This window comes from Pseudonaja textilis, chromosome 4 (genome assembly GCF_049901715.1).
Source record: "Pseudonaja textilis isolate UNSWEBS1 chromosome 4, rPseTex1.2, whole genome shotgun sequence".
Lineage (NCBI taxonomy): Eukaryota > Metazoa > Chordata > Lepidosauria > Squamata > Elapidae > Pseudonaja > Pseudonaja textilis.
In genome coordinates, this window is record NC_141993.1 from 78,267,284 (window position 1) to 78,284,916 (window position 17,633).

The 17,633-nt window shown below is 41.0% G+C and overlaps 1 long non-coding RNA gene across 3 annotated transcripts; it reads right to left on the reverse strand.

The window, feature by feature from the left end:
* Positions 1-470: 470 nt before the first annotated feature.
* Positions 471-9,430, reverse strand: LOC148125897 (uncharacterized). 3 transcript variants are annotated; one of them, XR_015743628.1, is made up of 3 exons: positions 7,270-9,430; positions 6,484-6,558; positions 471-1,390 (listed from the first exon to the last, which is right to left on the reverse strand). It is a non-coding gene; the product is annotated as an uncharacterized LOC148125897 (long non-coding RNA). The 3 variants fall into 3 exon arrangements; XR_015743629.1 differs by having other exon boundaries at positions 7,226-9,430; XR_015743627.1 differs by having other exon boundaries at positions 7,179-9,430.
* Positions 9,431-17,633: the final 8,203 nt, after the last annotated feature.

The following is a 17,633-nucleotide window of genomic DNA, read 5'->3' on the forward strand; positions in this document are numbered from 1 at the left end:
TCATTTTGAGACAGAACTGTATCTATACAGTTCATCTATATTTATACTTTGCATAAAATACAGAATTGGCTTACTGGCACAAAACACATTTCCAGTTGAATCACATCGTCAGACATATTCAATCCTGATGACTGTGGGTTTTCCCCCCTTCCATTTATTCATGACTGATTCTTGGGAGATTACCTGGACATGTCCCTGAAATTTTCTTGGCAATGTTTTTCAGGAGTAGTTTGCCATTGCCTCCTTCCCATAGCTGAGGAAAAAATGACTAGCTCAAGGTCACCCAGCTGGTGTGTGACTAGAACTCACAATCTCCCAGTTTCTAGCCTAATGCCTTAACCATTGTTAGGTTTTAAAATGGGTTAATTAGTAAACCTATGAGACCCAGTGGGATATTTCAATTATAGTGTGGAATAAGGAGTAGTGACAAAGGTATTGGACTTCTTCCATCACGAGAACTCATTTTTGTCCTACTCACTTTAAGCCCAACCAAACTCACATGATTGCTCTTTTAGGAATAAAATAAAGATCTCTATGGAAACAGCTTTCAGCTCATTGAGAAAGAAATAGTAAACAAATGCATCAGCATAATTGGAGGAGATAAAGGACAAGTTAACATCTGTCGGTACTTTTGCTAGATAGTCTGCTACCGGTAATAAGCTTCAGAGCAATTGAGGGAAGCATCTTCAAAATCCTGATGGAAATCCCTACATTACAAAAAATTAATGGAAGTTAAAAAAAATCTACTCAGGTTTTGTCAATTTGTGTTGAAACTCACATAGATGTGTCCTTTGCTGATTTTTTTTTAAAGCTAAAACTCTGAAAAAATGGAATTACCCCAATTTTGGGGAAGTGTGTTTGCTACAAACTTAGGTAGCATAAGCAAATAAAGGCATATACACAGTTTTTGTTTTAACAAGGCTAAATACAAGATTATCAGTCACAGGATAGTTAAGGTGAGAACCTTTGTTGATAAAGAAAGCAGAACCTGAGAAAACTAAGCTACTTAGCTTTAAGAAGGACTTTGCTTATTTATTGATCGACTTGATTTGATTTGTAGGTCATCTACAAATTTCATCCAGACCCAACTTTAAGTGGCTTACAAAGATTAAAAACTAGTAAACATTGAAATGATAAAACAAATAACAATTATGTTGATAATTTACAACTGAAAGATGGGGAGAAGGGAAGCAGGAACTACATGGGGAGAGGCGGGGTCTTCTCTTAATCAGATAGCACCCTCCAGAGTGGTGCACCCCCATTGGGATCCCAGGTCAACTGGCAGAGTCAGGTCTTGTTCTGGCCCTTGTAGAAGGTCAGGATGATGGGTGCATTGTCACCTGGGTGGGGGGATATGATGTTCCATGTTGAGGGGAGGAGGTATGATGTTCTGCAGGAGCCATGGCAGAAAAGAGAAAGCATATCAATCTCAGTTCAGAACTACAACATGATTGGAATTATCTTATCCTACCTTAATCATGGTCCAGTGTTGTACCAACAAGTCAAAGATTAATTATTAACTTATGGTTAATAAATAATTGCAATATTCCTCCACAAATTGTTCAAGGGTGACTTCAAAACAAAGTGTTCCCCCACAATACTACCTCTGCTGAGCCTTGGCAAGCTTTAAGAACTGTGACTTATTCAACAGTTTATAATTAGGAAGAATCTGGTTTAGGACAATGATTTATCACCATTCGGTTGTTTTTGCAACATGATGCTTCAGTTTCAGGCTTCAACACTTTTTTTATAAACCTCTGTCTTTTTAAATCAGCCCAGTAGGACATCCTGAGACTCCTTCTCTGTCAAATTGGCATTATCTTCCCAGAGGTGGGATTCAAAATTTTTTAGTATCAGTTCTGTGGGCGGAGATTGGTGGGTGTGGCAGGAGAAGGATACTGTAAAATCTCCATTCCCTCCACACCCCACTAACCTACTTTCCAGCTCCGTTCTCCTGTGCAGGGCAACCAAAGAAGACCCAGCTGATCAGCTGGGACTCGGGAGGCAGAGAAAAGATGGGGGAAGGGCCACTCAGAGGTGGTATTTGTCGGTTCTCTGAACTACTCAGAATTTCCGCTACTGGTTCTCCAGAACTCATCAGAACCTGCTGAATACCACCTCTGTATCTTTCCCAACCTTGGGTAGGTATCTCACTCAAACTTACTGGAGAACATTCGTAGCTCAGGGTTAAAATGAGGGGTCCTTGATGCTCTCTGAATTTGGCTGTTTTCTTGCAGGTATTTCATTACCCAAACTAGTATTAGCTAGCACTGATGATGTTACCTAGTTTGGCTAATGAAATGTTTGCAAGAAAACAAGCAAGCTCAGAGAGCGCTAAGATCCTTTCACTCATTCTTGTCTAGCTCATTCTTTTAGTGCTGACCATCTTTGAATGGATCATGAGCTGACCTTTGATAAAACATCAACCAGAGACGGTGACTATTTAACTGGAAAGGTACAAAGAATTGCTGGAAAGGTCAAGCCCACACAATGAATTTCAAGGAAAGACAGCCATTGTGAATGGGAATCTTGAAGGAACGAAACTTTAAAAAAAAAAATCCAATCTATTTTTAGTTTAGTTTACTTTTTTGTCATTGCACCTTGTACAATGAAATACCATCTTCAGTGTACATTATGACTGAAAATAAACACAAACACAGATTCTATACATTGAATTGAAAACTCCTGACGTTGCATTAATATTGCATTATACAGCAGAATTCAAAAGAGCTACTGCCCTGGGATAGAAGCTGTTTTTCAGCTTATTTGTCCTTGTTTTTATTATCCTGTACCATCTGCCAGATTGTAATAGTTCAAAAAAAGGGTGTCCAGGATGAGATGGAACTTTGAGAATGTTTTGAACTTTCTTAAGGCAGCGGGAGCTATAAAGCTCTTCCAAAGAGGGCAGAGGGCAATCGATGATCTTCTGGGCAATGACATTAACCCTCTGGAGTGCTGTCCTATCTGCCACTGTGCAATTGGCAAACCATACAGAGGTGCAGTAAGTTAAGATACTCTCTATGGTGCAGTGGTAAAAGGTCACCAGCAGTTTTTTCATGTAGCTGGGTTTTTTTTGTGTGTGTGATTTATTCAACAATCCATGGTTGACAGAAATGGAAACTTTTCTTGATGTTCATATCCTGCTTTTTTTTTGTCCTTGACAACCTTACTGGCTTGTTTACCAAAGCAGTGCACTAAGCACCTATGTGAAACTTTAGGCAATATCACACCCACTGGATCATAGTGATAGGAGTATTGTCCTGGCACTACTAGTGCAGAGCACTTTTGTTTCACTCTGAGCGTACCTGGAACTGGGATTTGGACCAGTAATGGCTCTGAGTGCTTAAAACATAGTCTCTATAGATGTGCTGTTGGGATGGGATCTGGTCAAGAAATTAAATGGGGCGATTGAAGCATTCTCTATTGGGACGGGAGAGAAGCAGAAGATATAAATTTCTTCTCACTGCATGGGTGGGTGCTTAGATGGCATCATTGCAGGTAGTCCTCCACTTACAACAGTTCATTTAACGACTGTTCGAAGTTACAACAGCACAGGAAAAAAAAACGATTTATGACCATTTTTCATACTTACGACCAATACAGCATCTCCATGGTCATGTGATCCAAAGTCTGATATTTGACAACTGACTCATATTTATGGCGGGTTTTAGTTTCTTGGGGTCGTGTTGTGATCCCCTTTTGCGACCTTCGGACATGCAGAGTTAATGGGAAAGGCAGTTTCACTTAACAGCCATGTTACTAATTTAGTAACTGGGGTGATCCACTTAATAACTGAGGCAAGGAAGGTCGTAAAATAGCACAAAACTCAGTATGTCTCACTTAGCAACAAAATTTTGGGCTCGATTGTGGTCGTAAGTCAAGGACCACTGTTTTGAAATATGCAGAATTTGCAACTGGGCATGGAATTCCCTACCTGTTTTGAATGTAGAGAGGTTGTTTTTTGAGGGGGACAGAATTCTGTGAAAGTGCCTGGAGAGACTAAGCAGATAAGTTATACAAGCAACTCGGAGAATAGGGTGTGTCCCAGCATAGCACTTTGGACACCCAACTCCCTTTAGCAGAATTAAAAATGAAAGCAGCTGAAATCAGGAAAACAAAACCTAAATCTTTTTGTCCCGACGTCAAACAAGGCAGCCAAATCTGTCAGAAGAATGGACAACGCCCTTATTGTTTATTACAAACGTCAAGCTTACTTTTAAAATAAAAGTTATGTGTGTTTATTATGGAATAAGCCAAAATCGCTTGTCTGTATTTCCTTTGTTTGCCTCATTCAAATATGACTGTAGAACGTTTACAGCACTGAGAGCATTGGATTCGCACATCCATAGCATGGATTTTATGGTGTATACTACTGCATGCTTATTTTCCTGGAGGCAAAGCCTGGTCTACAGTTGTCCATTGCTTTATTTTGTAAGAATATAACAACCCACCTCACCAGGTTGTTGTGGAGAAAAAGAGGAGGAAGAAAGAGTATTATGTATGTTTCCACTTTGAGTTACTTATAAGGTAATAAAAGTGGGATAAAAAGATAGTTAGATAAATGAGAGAGAGGGAAGGAGAGAGAAAATGAGAATTAGTAAGTCAGTCTTTAGGGTTTATTCGTAGCCCAAATGAGCTATTGGAAGCATAGGTTAAGCTTGGAGCTATTAGCTTCTAGAGATGTGCAAATAATTTCATGGTTGAAATATCCTGATTCTGTAATGCCTTTTCCCCTTAAATAGAATAAAACCCAATACTAGTACAACCTATTCCATCATTTCAGTCCTCAAAACTGATTCTAGGATCGAAACAGAAATGTGGTTGGGATTGTTCAATCATCAAACATTTTGCACTCTACAATGAGTTGCATGTTGACTTTAATATAGCTATTGTATGTATTTCTATGGATCTAGGGGGATGCAGTGGCTCAGCAATCAAGATGCTGGGCTTGTTGACTGGAAAGCCGGCAGCCTGGGTTCGAGACCCGAGCACTATGTAATTCGATGAGCTCTCATCCTCACCCCAGCTCCTGCCAACCTAGCAGTTCAAAAAGCATGCAAATGTGAGTAGGTAAATACTTTGATGGGAAGGTAACAGTGCTCCATGGTGTTATGCTGGCCACATGACTGTGGAAAGTCTTTGGGCAGTGCTGGCTCAATAGGCTTGAAACAGAGATGAGCACTGCCTCCTATAATTGGTAGCAACTAGTGGAGTAAATTCTTTACCTTTATGTACTTTTGTAAACAGCAAGGAAGGTTGGTGATATTACACTATTCTTGTTTTTCTCCAGTTCAAGGCAGAGTGAATGTTACAAACGTTGGCTATTGCATGTTCCTTTGTTTTGTTTTCAAGTACATAGTATTTGCTTAAGGCAATTAAAGCATTTTTTAATTCCTCCTTCCTTTAATTCCTTCTTCTTCCTTTACAGGGGTATGATTGCAGCACTGGTGGGTTTTTTTTAAATTGCTGCTTGTAGACCTGGTATGGGCAAACTGTAGGATACAGGAAGACATGGCTCCTGCACCTCTATTGGATTTTCCTCCACCATGATGCTTTAGTGACAAAATGAATCAGGTTTGACTCAGTTCAGCCATATTTGTCTCTTTGAGGGGGAGATATTTTTTTTTAAAGGGGCAGTGCATATGTGGGTATATGCATACTTTTCTATGTTTGTGTGCATGTATGCATTTATTTTGTCATGTTTATGTAGTGTATATTGGAGGTGGAGACCCTTTGAAGAGTTGCATGCAATGAAATTTCATTTTAGTGTATGCTGACTAGTGTACCTTTAAAGTCACAATAAAGTTATTCTAAATCTAAGTAGAGAAATACTGGACAAATGAGCAAAAAGCTACTTCAGCTATTTTTCTATATAAGGAAGTTACTTTGTTTTCCTTCTCATAATAATCTCATAGCTCTTTCCCATTAATGCAACACTGAAATGCTCTTGTATTGATTTGACACATTCTATCAACAAGAAAGAAAATGTTTACTTATTCAAAGACTAAAGCCAACCTTTATTTGAACTGTTCTGTACATCCAGAGCTTCTTTCTCAGCTATTTAACCCATGCAAATACTGCATGTGTTTTAAAAGAATTGTGGAAAAGGCAAGTTCGGGGTCACTAAAGCAAAAGGAGCACCAATGAATATATGCCGTAATCATAATCGAAGAGTCATTTTAACAGCACACAATTTCAAAGTTTTTCATGAGAAAACAAGTCTGTTATTTTGATTAATGGAATTCCCCGGGCCTCAGCAAATGGCCAATGGCCAAATAAACTAGGTGCACCCGTCCTTAATGTTTGGTAAACAAATGCTTGAGCCAACTTTCTTTATCCAATTGCAAAACACTCAGAGACTGAAACCTATAAACCTGGAGGATACTTGAGCCTGCTAATTCTTCAGATTTGAAGGATTTCGCAGGGCGAAAAGTTAGCGCAAACATGAACATACGTACTTCCCAATTCCTTTGTTTACAATACCTTTCTTTTACAATGCTCAGCTTCCTTCTCTGCCGCTTCTGAAACCAGTAGCTTCCTTCTTTTTTAATTGTAAACCTTTGTAAACATGAAGCAAAAATGAAGATTTTAGATTTTAGATTCTACAATATAATTGCGCCCAGATCTTGATCCTGTGTGAACTTAGTTGCCAATGTTTCAATTAACTCTTGTGCTGGAAGGGCTGGTTAAACACAACCAGTGAGGATTATTCTTAACACCAGTCTCTAAAAAGTTTTGTTAGCTTTGGAAGTTACCAATTCCCCTCTCTGCTAGGAAAAGAAAAGAAATGCTAAAACATTAGAATGGGAAGGAAATTTCCCCCTAAAAGAAAGGAGAGGTGAAAACACAAGCAGAGTCCGCTCCATTAGCCCCCACCTTTGCATGGGATCAGAAAAAAGCCTACAAATTAGCTAAGATCCTTTCCCATAAATATCAAATAGATGGCAAGCTACAAAAACTTGTGAAAAACAAACCAAAAGGCATAACCCGAAACTCAGGATATTGCAACCTAATGCAGCAAGCAGCTACAAAGTGAACAAGCAGCTACTATAAAACAATTACTCCTACCAAGATCCCAGGAAGAGATCCCAACCTCAAGAGACGGGAACTCATCACACACACACACACACACACACACACACACACACACATCAAAGACTTCAAGGATTCACACTTACAAAATCAAAGGATCTGAAGAGTATAAGAAAGAGGTTTCTCTACTCACAAGATTAGATTAATTTCAGGAATGCTATAGGACTTCTTACTTGCCTTCCTATTAATAAGTTGATTCTGACCTCCAATGCAGCTGACCAATCATTTTGCAGTAAAATCTTCCCGCCAGGAAATTTGAATCCACAAAGGAAAGAGCGTTGCTTCCTTTTCCTTTCCACATTGTTTTCCCCATCCATGCTGTAGGGAAATATCTGAGCTCTGGAATAAGTCAACCACTGTTACTGGAAGAGTGGCTGACTCTGAGTGATTGGAACATGGCTTTTGAAAGTTCAGACTCATGTACCTGGCCAGGATTAGTAGTTTGTTAGCTGTTTATTAGGTTCATAGCTTTTTCCTACTAAAATTCCACCCTTTCATCCCTGAAGGCAACACTGGGTGTAAAATGTGCTACTCTCACACTAATTGTCCCAAAGGTTCTTTTTTTAAAAGGGCAACTGGACTTTCTTGGTTTTCTTCTTTGAAAATGTTTTGATTCTCATCCAAGAAGCAAAATGTTTTAAAAGAAAAAACCTAAGACGGTCCAGTTGCCTTTTGGAAGAAGCACCCTTGGGACAATCTTTACCCGGATGACTGAGAACCTCCATAGACAGTTATCACCATTTTTTACTCCATTTCTATTCCACTGATTCATTGTTCTAAATTGTGAGGAAATTTCTTCTTAGTTCTAGGTTGCTTCTTTCCTTCATTAGTTTCCACCCATTGCTTCTTGTCCTGCCCTCGGGTGCTTTGGAGAATAGCTTGACTCCCTCTTTTTTGTGGCAGCCGCTGAGATATTGGAACACTGCTATCATGTCTCCCCTAGTCCTTCTTTTCACTAAGCAAGACATGCCTAATTCCAACAACTGTTCTTTATGTGTTAGCCTCCAGTCCCTTAACCATCTTCATTGCTCTTCTCCGCACTCTTTCTAGAGTGTCAACATCAGAAGAGATGCAATGGCAATGAAGCCACTGCAATTCTGACTAACTCTCTTTGCCATTCCGAACTGCTTGGCATTATGTTGCAACTTGAGATTGTGCTGACTCAGTGCATATTATCAGCATGAAAGCCTAGCTCAAAACAAATGCATCATTTCCAAACAGATGTTTCCTAACTCTTTCCTTTCTTTATAAAATTGCTGGAGAAGACTCATGTTTGGAATGGAATAGCAATGGTGGAAAGTTAATTTTCTTTCTAGTTTGTATTGTTTTCCTGACTTAAACTTTATTTGATCCCTGTTGCGAATCCCAGAGAAATAACAAAAATGCTGTACAGAGACGTGCCCTCCAATTTTCTCCATATCTTCTCTCTCTGGCGAAAAAAAAAAATCTTCATTCTTCAACTTCATAAGATTTTTCAGGGCTTTTGGGGGGAGGGGATCATTTCTTGTTTTCAAACTTAGTAGATACCGCATTTTTTGCACTATAAGATGTCCCAGAATTTAAGACGCACCTAGCTTTTGGGGAGGAAAAAAAAATTCAGTCTCTGCCTCCCAGCACCCATCGGTATTCATCTCAGAGGTGGTATTCAGCGGGTTCTGACCAGTTCTGGAGCAGCAATTTTGAGTAGTAGTTTGGAGAACTGGAGAACCTCTGACTGGCCCCACCCCCATCCATTTTCTGCCTCCCAAGTCCCAGCTGATTGGCTGGGTCTTCTTTTGTTGTCCTGCAGAGGAAAACAGAGCTGGAAAGCAGGTTAGTGGGGTGGGGAGGGAATGGGGATTTTACAGTATCCTTTCCTTGCCACGCTCACCAAGCCACACCCAAAGAACCAGTAGTAAAAATTTTGGAACCCCATCACTGATTCATCTGGCTAGTGTTCTTGCAGCAAATAGGTAACTGCTTGGTCAGCTTCAGCAAGTTATCACAGCCTGATTTAGCATAAATAGCTAATTGGTGGTTGGATCCACCTCCTGGAATACCACTGATCAGCTGTTCCAGGCTACGGGGATCGCTGCCACCCATTGCTGCTGCCACCGCCGCTGCCTATCACCACCTCCATGCACCCATTTTCAGCCTCCACACGCCCTGTTTTCAGCATCGGCGCATCCTGTTTTTGGTCCATTCCAGGAGGCGGGGATCGCTGCTGCTTATTGCTGCCACCACCGATTGGTGGTGATCGGCGGAGGTGGCAATCCCCGCTGCCTGGAATGGACTGAAAATGGGATGTGTGGAAGCCAAAAACAGGGCATATGGAGGCCAAAAATAGCCAAAGGGTGGGGGCCAGTGGGTGGGCGGGGCTTCAGCAACATTTGCACTATAGGATGCACAGATATTTCCACCCACTTTTTGGGGGAGAGAAAGTGCATCTTATAGTGTGAAAAATATGGTAAGTGCAACGTGGCAGAAGTTGTGGTGATGTGGCTGACATGCCTCCAACACTCTTCCCTTTTCTTCCTCCCTGACCTCGGTCCCTGATCCAGTTTCTCATGATATTGCTTGAAATGTGAGAACTTTGGACAACTGCAGATACTAGGAGAAAGAGCTGATAAAGAGTGGAACTTTACAACAATACCTGGGTTTATTTCACAAACAAGTATGGGCAAATGTTGCATGTCACACCCAAGAGAAGTTTCCCTTGAAAAAGAATGGAAAGAAGTTCTTTTTGCTTCAAATGAAGGAGCAACAGTTGAAAAATTACAGGAAGAAACTTTGGCACTACATAAGTTAAAGCAACACATTTAATAAAATTTTGTGAATGACTTTCTCTAATATTCGTTTGGGACGATGCAGGGAAATAACTGAGATCAAGTAAATGGAGCATAAGGTGATAAAGCTCCACTGTTTTTCTAATATCGCTAATATTGTGTGTCAAAACTGGACAGGAATACATTTTGTGGCTGCGAAAGGAAAGCCGCGTAAACAAAATTTCCAATCTGAAATGTTTATTTCTACCAGGTTATCAGTTTGCCTTGACCTCTTTTAAAGATTGTTTCTTGTGAAAGACAAGCGTATTGAAGTTGTGGTCAGCTCTGAATTTCCCAAACACATGCATTTTTAATTTTAGAACTGAAGACTTTGCATTAAAGAGCTTCCTAGTTTACAGACAAAACAGCTTTTGTTCAGTCAGCAATTGTTTCCCACTATGCCACCTACTGGCAAAAGAAAGGAAGAGCTTTGTAACAGCTAAATACAATATTTCAAAATACAAGGAACTGCCAAAGAACCTCTAAAACCACCCTCACCAACACTGATTGAGCAAGTCAATATCATAAACGGAGAGCAAAACCCAGTCCTTACTAGCATTCCTTATTTTCTTACTTTGGAAGATGGGATCTTTGGAAGATGGCGACCAAGGCAGATGCATAGTCACGCTACTGGGAGCCCGAAGGAGAGAAAAGTACCAGTAACTAAATTCAGACACAGGGGTAGAAGTAACAAAAGTAACAAAAATACATAGATTCGGTCCTACGGATCTACAAAGTAGTAGTAGCAGCGTAAGGATTCGGACAAAGGCAGCCAGCCGATTTGGAGTGAGGGGCTCCCGCCAGGGTCCAGGAATCCTGTCTTGAGCAGCTTCTCTTTCAGCTGCCTGGAGAGGAAAAAGCTGCCTAATGAAAAGAAGCTACCTGGTCTAAAGCAAGGGTCCCCAACCACCAGGCCCCGGACCGGTACTGGTCCGTGGATCATTTTCTACCGGGCCGCCGGTTTGCTGAGCGCCGCCATCTTGTTTCAACGAGAAAGTGCTTCCGGGTGAGCTTTTCCGGTTGGAAAGCGGCGTTTGGGTCCTGAGTGAATCCTCGCGCCTTAGTTTCATCAAAGGGGGGGGCGGCTTCGAACAAAGAGCTGTCCCGATGGCGGCGGAGATTAAGAAAGCACAAAAAAGCACAAAAAAGGTACAAAGGAGGAGTTGAAGGTGGCGGGGAGAAGCGGGAGATGGCTGGCTGGCTGGCCGGTCGCTTGGCTCGCCTTGCCTTGTCATGCGTGCTGATGCCGGTACTGGGCTGCGGATCATTTTGTGATGCTGGTACCGGGCCGTGGCACAAAAAAGGTTGGAGGCCACTGGTCTAAAGAATCTGCCTGGTCTTGGGAGAGGGAAGCTGACGCGGGGAACGAACGAGCTGTGGGTTTGGGGCAACTGCTGGCAAGGACTGCAAGCTTAGAAGCTACCCAACTGCGGGTGAGTGTCTCCCCCGGCTCCTTATAGATCGGCAGTGCATTTTTCAGTGGGAGGAAGGAGCAGGTAAACGGCTCGAAGATTTACTGTGGACCTGAGTCAGAAACAACTTAAAAGCGAAGACTCCAGAGCGGAAGGGGTGAGTGTGGAGATTAAGCAGCAGCTTAATTTATGTTTTTACCCTCTAACTCTGGAAGTTAAATGGCAGCTTGAGAAAAGAGTGATTAAAGGAGAAAAAAAACGAGATGAGAAGAAGAGGTGTGAAGGTTTTTATTCAGGAAAACTGCCTTTTGAAATTGAGATTGATTGTGAATTCCGATGATGGAAGAACTGGAATGATGTCTACAGTCTCCATTTAAATCAAATCACCAAAAATAATTTTAAACGGCCACCAATTGAGGAGAACAAAGGAGACTCACAGAGAATTGATAGTCTCCATATAAATCACCCAGCTCCATTTAAATCACCCATCTGATTAGTCAGCCTGAATTTAAATTCCCACTCAGCTGATTGGACAACCTCCACTAAACCCCCACCCAAATCTCATCCTTTCCAAACTCCAAAGTAGATGATTGGTGAGCTCATTCAAATCTTCTCCATTCAAAACTATCAAACAGCAATGCTTCCTCTTTAAAACAAAAACAAAACAAAACAAAAACCAAAAAAACGTGGCTTTAAGGAAAAACAAAGGAACTTTACACAACAAACCTCCAATACTTTACTACCTCCACTATTTCAGTACCTCAATATTTATAGATAATGCTTTGTCTATAATAATTGATTTATCATATAATAGTATAATAATGAATTGTTAAATGACCACTAATTTACTGATTCATTGAACTGATAGAGTTTTAATACTGTATCATTGATTATCTAGTCTATTGATTGATTGATTGATTGATTCTTAGTAATAAGTTGATTGATTTTTAGTAATAAGTAACCTTACTTTTGATTTGTTCTCTAACTTATCAATTAACATTTATTAATTACCAACATTCATTAAGTAACTGTCTACCTATCACATTAATTAGCTATTGTAATTGTTTAGTGTACTATTGTCATTGACCGTGCCAACCAGAAACTCCAAATCCTCCACTACCAAACAATAATAAAAAAAGCAATATCTCTACCAATGACTTCCCAGACTCTTGTACATGCTTCAGATGTCTTAAAACCATCAATGAAAGCGAAAATAACATCAAATGCTACCTATGCGACAATCAAGCCCACCTTGCCTGCTTAAACTTAAACAAAGACATAGCTGATCTACTAAAAGCATCAGATACATTCCCTTGTCTATGTTCAACATGTTTTCCTAAGCTAAACAAACCAAGTACTCTGCTTGACAGAGCTGATAGCATAGAATCACTCATGCACTCAATAGAAAAATGCTTAGCAGCACGTTTTGAAACAGTTATATAAGAAAGCTTAATTTCTCTTGAAAAAAGAAAATACAGCACTGATAAGCGACTACCTATCAGCTCAAAATCAAATCCCAAACCAACAACCACTACCACAACTACTACCTCAACTACAATCACAACTACAACCAAAAATAACCACCAAACCACAACCACAAATAATTACTATCCCATCAAATAATTGCACAAATCAGAGACACCATTGAATGTGATCAGAAACATCCAAATGCCATCTTATTTGGTCCTGAAGACACCAACGAATCAGATGACATCACCAAAGTTCATAATATCATAAGCAACTCAAATACAACAAAATCTCCCCTGAAAATTTGCTTGCAAGCAAACTCACAAAATTAACTCACAACACACCATGCATGTAAATATTGAATTTTTATTTTTTTTAAAGAACAACTTTTATCAAAAAGCAGGCAAAGCAGGCAGATTGAGTTGTTCACAGAATCATGCAGTGATCTAGATCACAGAATCATGCAGTGAGCTAGCTAAGCTCAGTTTCTCAAATTTGCTTGCCGTGAATCTGCACTGAATTTGCTTGCAAGCAAACCTTCAGTCCTAAGGGAGGTTTGGCTGTGTTTAGCTAGAAAGCAAGAAATCCAACCATTTCCTACTTCCTAGCTAATCTAAGTCTCCCCGCACAGCAGAACAGATGATGGTCCGAAAAAGGAAAAATAGCAATTTAGCAGGCAAGTTTGCTGGGTAAGGAGTGTGTGGGCGAGGAGGGCTCCCGAGGGCCATGTGAGCTGAGCAGCCTGGATTAATTGCTTTCGGGCAGTGCTCTGAGGGTGAGATTTCTCGGCGGCCCACCAAAATTTTATCACGGCCCATGGCTGCAGCCCACCGGTTGGCGACCGCTGGTCTAGACAATGGAGAGAAGGCTCTCTACATTGACTACTGTGCTGATTGTATCAAAAGTTAGTCATACAACCCACAACTCCACATCCAACCCTACCTCATCCAACCCACCATCACTCAAAACTAGACACGCATGACCCAACTACCTCAATTCCAACTACAACTGGCCTTAAATGCAAGCTACTCAATGCAAGAAGTCTTGTGAATAAAATAACTGAATTTCTCCTCTTACTAAATATGGCTAAATGCGACATCATATTTGTCTGTGAAACATGGCTCAGTGCATCTCTCCCTGACTCCATTACCACAGTAAGAGACTATCATGTTTACCAATCAGATCATGAAATCCGTAGAGGAGGTGGTGTTGCTATCTTCTATAAAATGTCCTTACATCTAAAAAACATCCAAGTTACCCAAGAGACCATCATCTGCGAACTGTCCTTAAATATCACATTTAGATTCTTACTATGTTATAGAGCCCCTGATTATGACATTGAACATGTAAACAAGCTAAATACACTACTAACATGGGCAACATCCTGCCCACACATTTTTATCTTTCTTGGTGACTTCAATCTACCTCACATTAACTGGACCCTAAACGAATGTAAAACTGAACACATACATGCAACCTTCTACAATGCTGTAACAAACCTGGGACTGGACCAACAATACTAGACTTAACAATTCTGCAATAGTTTGAATTCAATTTATGGAATACAAATTAAAGAACCTTTTTCCAACAGTGACTACAGCATGATTGACTTTTGTCTCAATATTCGTCCACACAAAAATCAACACAACGATGTGATCCCCAATTATAACTTCAAAAAAGGCAACTATGACCTTATAGACAATGATCTCTCATCCCTTGATTGGCAATTTCTATTCACTGGATGCAATACTGTTGAAGACCATTACAACATATTTTTACTGGAAGTCAAAAGAATCATCAAACTATATGTACCAATAACAACTCCAAAAACCAGAAAAAACAATTACCCATAACAATAAGGAAGCTTCAATCCAAAAAGAGATCACTTTGAGGCATCATTGTAATCTCAAGCAGTCGTTAAATGAGTAGTCTTAAGTCAAGGACTTAATTTCTATTTGTACTAGAAACCAATCAATCACCGACTTAGGCCAGAGCAGAAGCATCTTTAGCTTAGCAAGCACGAACCTATAATATAGTCCTCTTCCCAAGCAAGGGATTCCATATTCATGCATATAACTTCATGACCTCTATTTCAATTTGGAAATTAAGTTACGGACCACTCTCTGTGGTTTCATCAGGCAATGCTTTGCTCTCCACCACTCCTCTTTTTGGGGGAAGGGATTAATGTAATTTATATTTTGCTACAAGACGAATTGCTTAGAGAATATCTGGTTGGCTATTGGCTAGCCCTTACATTGCTATGATTCCTGCTTTCTTCTGAGTAAGCACGCCTAGATTATTCAACCAAAGAACCAATCACTGGTCACCTAAAAAAAGCGATGGACCAAGATATGACTATGGATAGGATTGCTCTAAAACCCTTACTACATGGGACTGAGAAGAGTGCTCACTTAGTTTGCAATATATTTGTACAACAACACAAAGGTTTGAAAAACTTGCACAAAGACAACTCTTGGATCAATATGTAATCCCATAGTAGGAAGGCAAACATAACAAAAGGCTGCCAAATCCTATAAGGAGCAAACTGCTTGCATTAGTCTTGACATTAAAAAAATGATTTATAGACAACCAACACAGAAACACATCCCATTTCATTCAGTGCATTGACCCCTGGAGTCCTCAACATGTTCCTTGCAAAGAGCTTTCTTGGCACCGTTTAGTTCTCTGCCATCATTGAAAAAAAATCAGATTTGTGTTTCTCAATCTCGGCCACTTTAAGATGTGTGAACTTCAACTCGCAAAATTCCCCATATTGTCAGGACACTGGAGAAATGTGTACTGAGACCTCACTCTTGTCCCATCAGAGTTGAAGAGCTACTGGTCATCAGTCTTCCAGACCCTTAGTTCCATGAATGTGTTGTGGCCCACCAACAGAGCTGGTGGCAGACTCGGACAATGAAGAGGTTGGGGAGGAACTTGGGCCAGTCCTGGAGTCTGGGGAAGACTCTGATGGATGCTCAGCATTAGAAGCAGAGATAGCCATGGGGGTCCGATATTTCCCACCTGCCTTTGCAGTTGGAGATAAGTGGGGAAGAAGAACAGCTGGGGCCTGTTCCAGATGCGTGTATGCGCAAAGCTGTCAGGAGAGGAGAACAACTGAGGAGCAGGAGCCGACTCAGGAAGAAAAGCACACCTGGATGCTGAATGGTCCCTCCCTGGCTAGGGAATAAATAAAAGCAAAAGGGGAGTGGTGTTGTAGGAGGCAACTGCTTGGATTTCTTTTGGAAGATTTGTTCATTGAGGTTCCTGTTTCAGAGACTGCTTGAGAGAGTTTATTTTTTAATTTGTGGCTGGATGCTCTGGCCTGGCAATTATCCAAGGAACTCATAAGGTCTGTACTTCAGTTAACCCTTGGAAGGATTACTGCATGGACATTTCTGTGTGTGAATGCCATGAATTCACAGTAGCTAAATTAAAGAGGGGTTTTTCGGGACAGGGAATGTTTCTTGGTTCTGCTAAGGCTGGGTCAGAACACAACGATGAATAATCTGCATAATCATCTACAGTAGGGTTGTCAAACTCAAGGCCTGAGGACCAGATCCGGCCCATGGGGTACTTAGATGTGGCCCATGGGGCCACTCTGGAAATAGCAAAGGACTGACCTGCAGTACCTCTTCCAATGAAAACAGAGCTTCTGAGGGCCACGTGCAGCCCTCCTGAGCTCTGTTTTCATTGGCAGAGAGTTGCAGGAGGCCATCACAGCTGAAAACTGAGCTCAGGAGCCTGTTTTCACTGGCAGAGCACTCGGGCCACTACAGGCGCCAACACAAATGACATCATGCTGGCCCCTCCCCCCAGATCAAACACAACCCTGATGCAGCCATCAATAAAATTGACACTCTTGATCTACAGTGCCGTGGTCCATTCTGCATATCATCACCTTGTCAGAGGTCACCATGGCTCTGTAGGACATAGACTCTAGTGCTCCTGGCCTAGACCACATTCCTGCCTCAGACCTACGAACATGGTGCCAACCTACTCTAGTGACTTACTTAAAATTGCTGCTAGTGGTTAGAAATCCATCTGCTCTTGAGTGGTGTTTCTGTCCCAAACTGAGAATCCATCTAACTTATAAGTGGTTGGCACTTACTGGAAAATGTGCTAAGGAGAGAGCTTCTGGGCTGGTGACAGAAGCATCAAGCCAATTTGGCAACTGCTTCTCTCATACGCAAGCGCTATTGCTATTAATGATTTTGCACGCATACTTAGACCTACTCTGAATTTTAAATATGTGTGTCATCTCCAAAAAGGTTTGGAATCCAGTGTTTCTTACATATATATTTGCATGCAGGCAAAGCAAGTGTTGCAACAAGTAACATTATTTAGAATCCAGGTACATCAGAATATGTTAGTACAAGGGTTCATAATACAGTACCGACAAGAACCAAGACAATTATCAGTACTGAGTCTTTGACCCCCCCATTCCCAAATCAAAGTTGTAAAATTACCCAGCTCTCATGCGGCTTCTAAATCTCATGGGATCTCAATGATTTTGTGCGAGATCATGCTTAGAGAGAGGCAAGAAGACTTAGAACAAGGGTCTTCAAACTTGGCAAGTTTAAGACTTGTGAACTTCATCTCCCAGAATACCTGAGCTAACATGAGTGGGGGAGGAATTCTGGGAGTTGAAGTCCAACAGTCTTAAAGCTGTCAAGTTTGAAGACCCCTGACTTAGAGTGACCCGTGCTATTTTGCAAATACGATGCCATCTATTGCTACAGGTATGTAACACAATGAATGGGCTCACCTATCATGCTAAATCATCGTTTAGCTGTAGTTGACTGAATAAGCTACCATTGGTTGGGTTCACACAAAACAGTCAGCCAAAACTAAACAA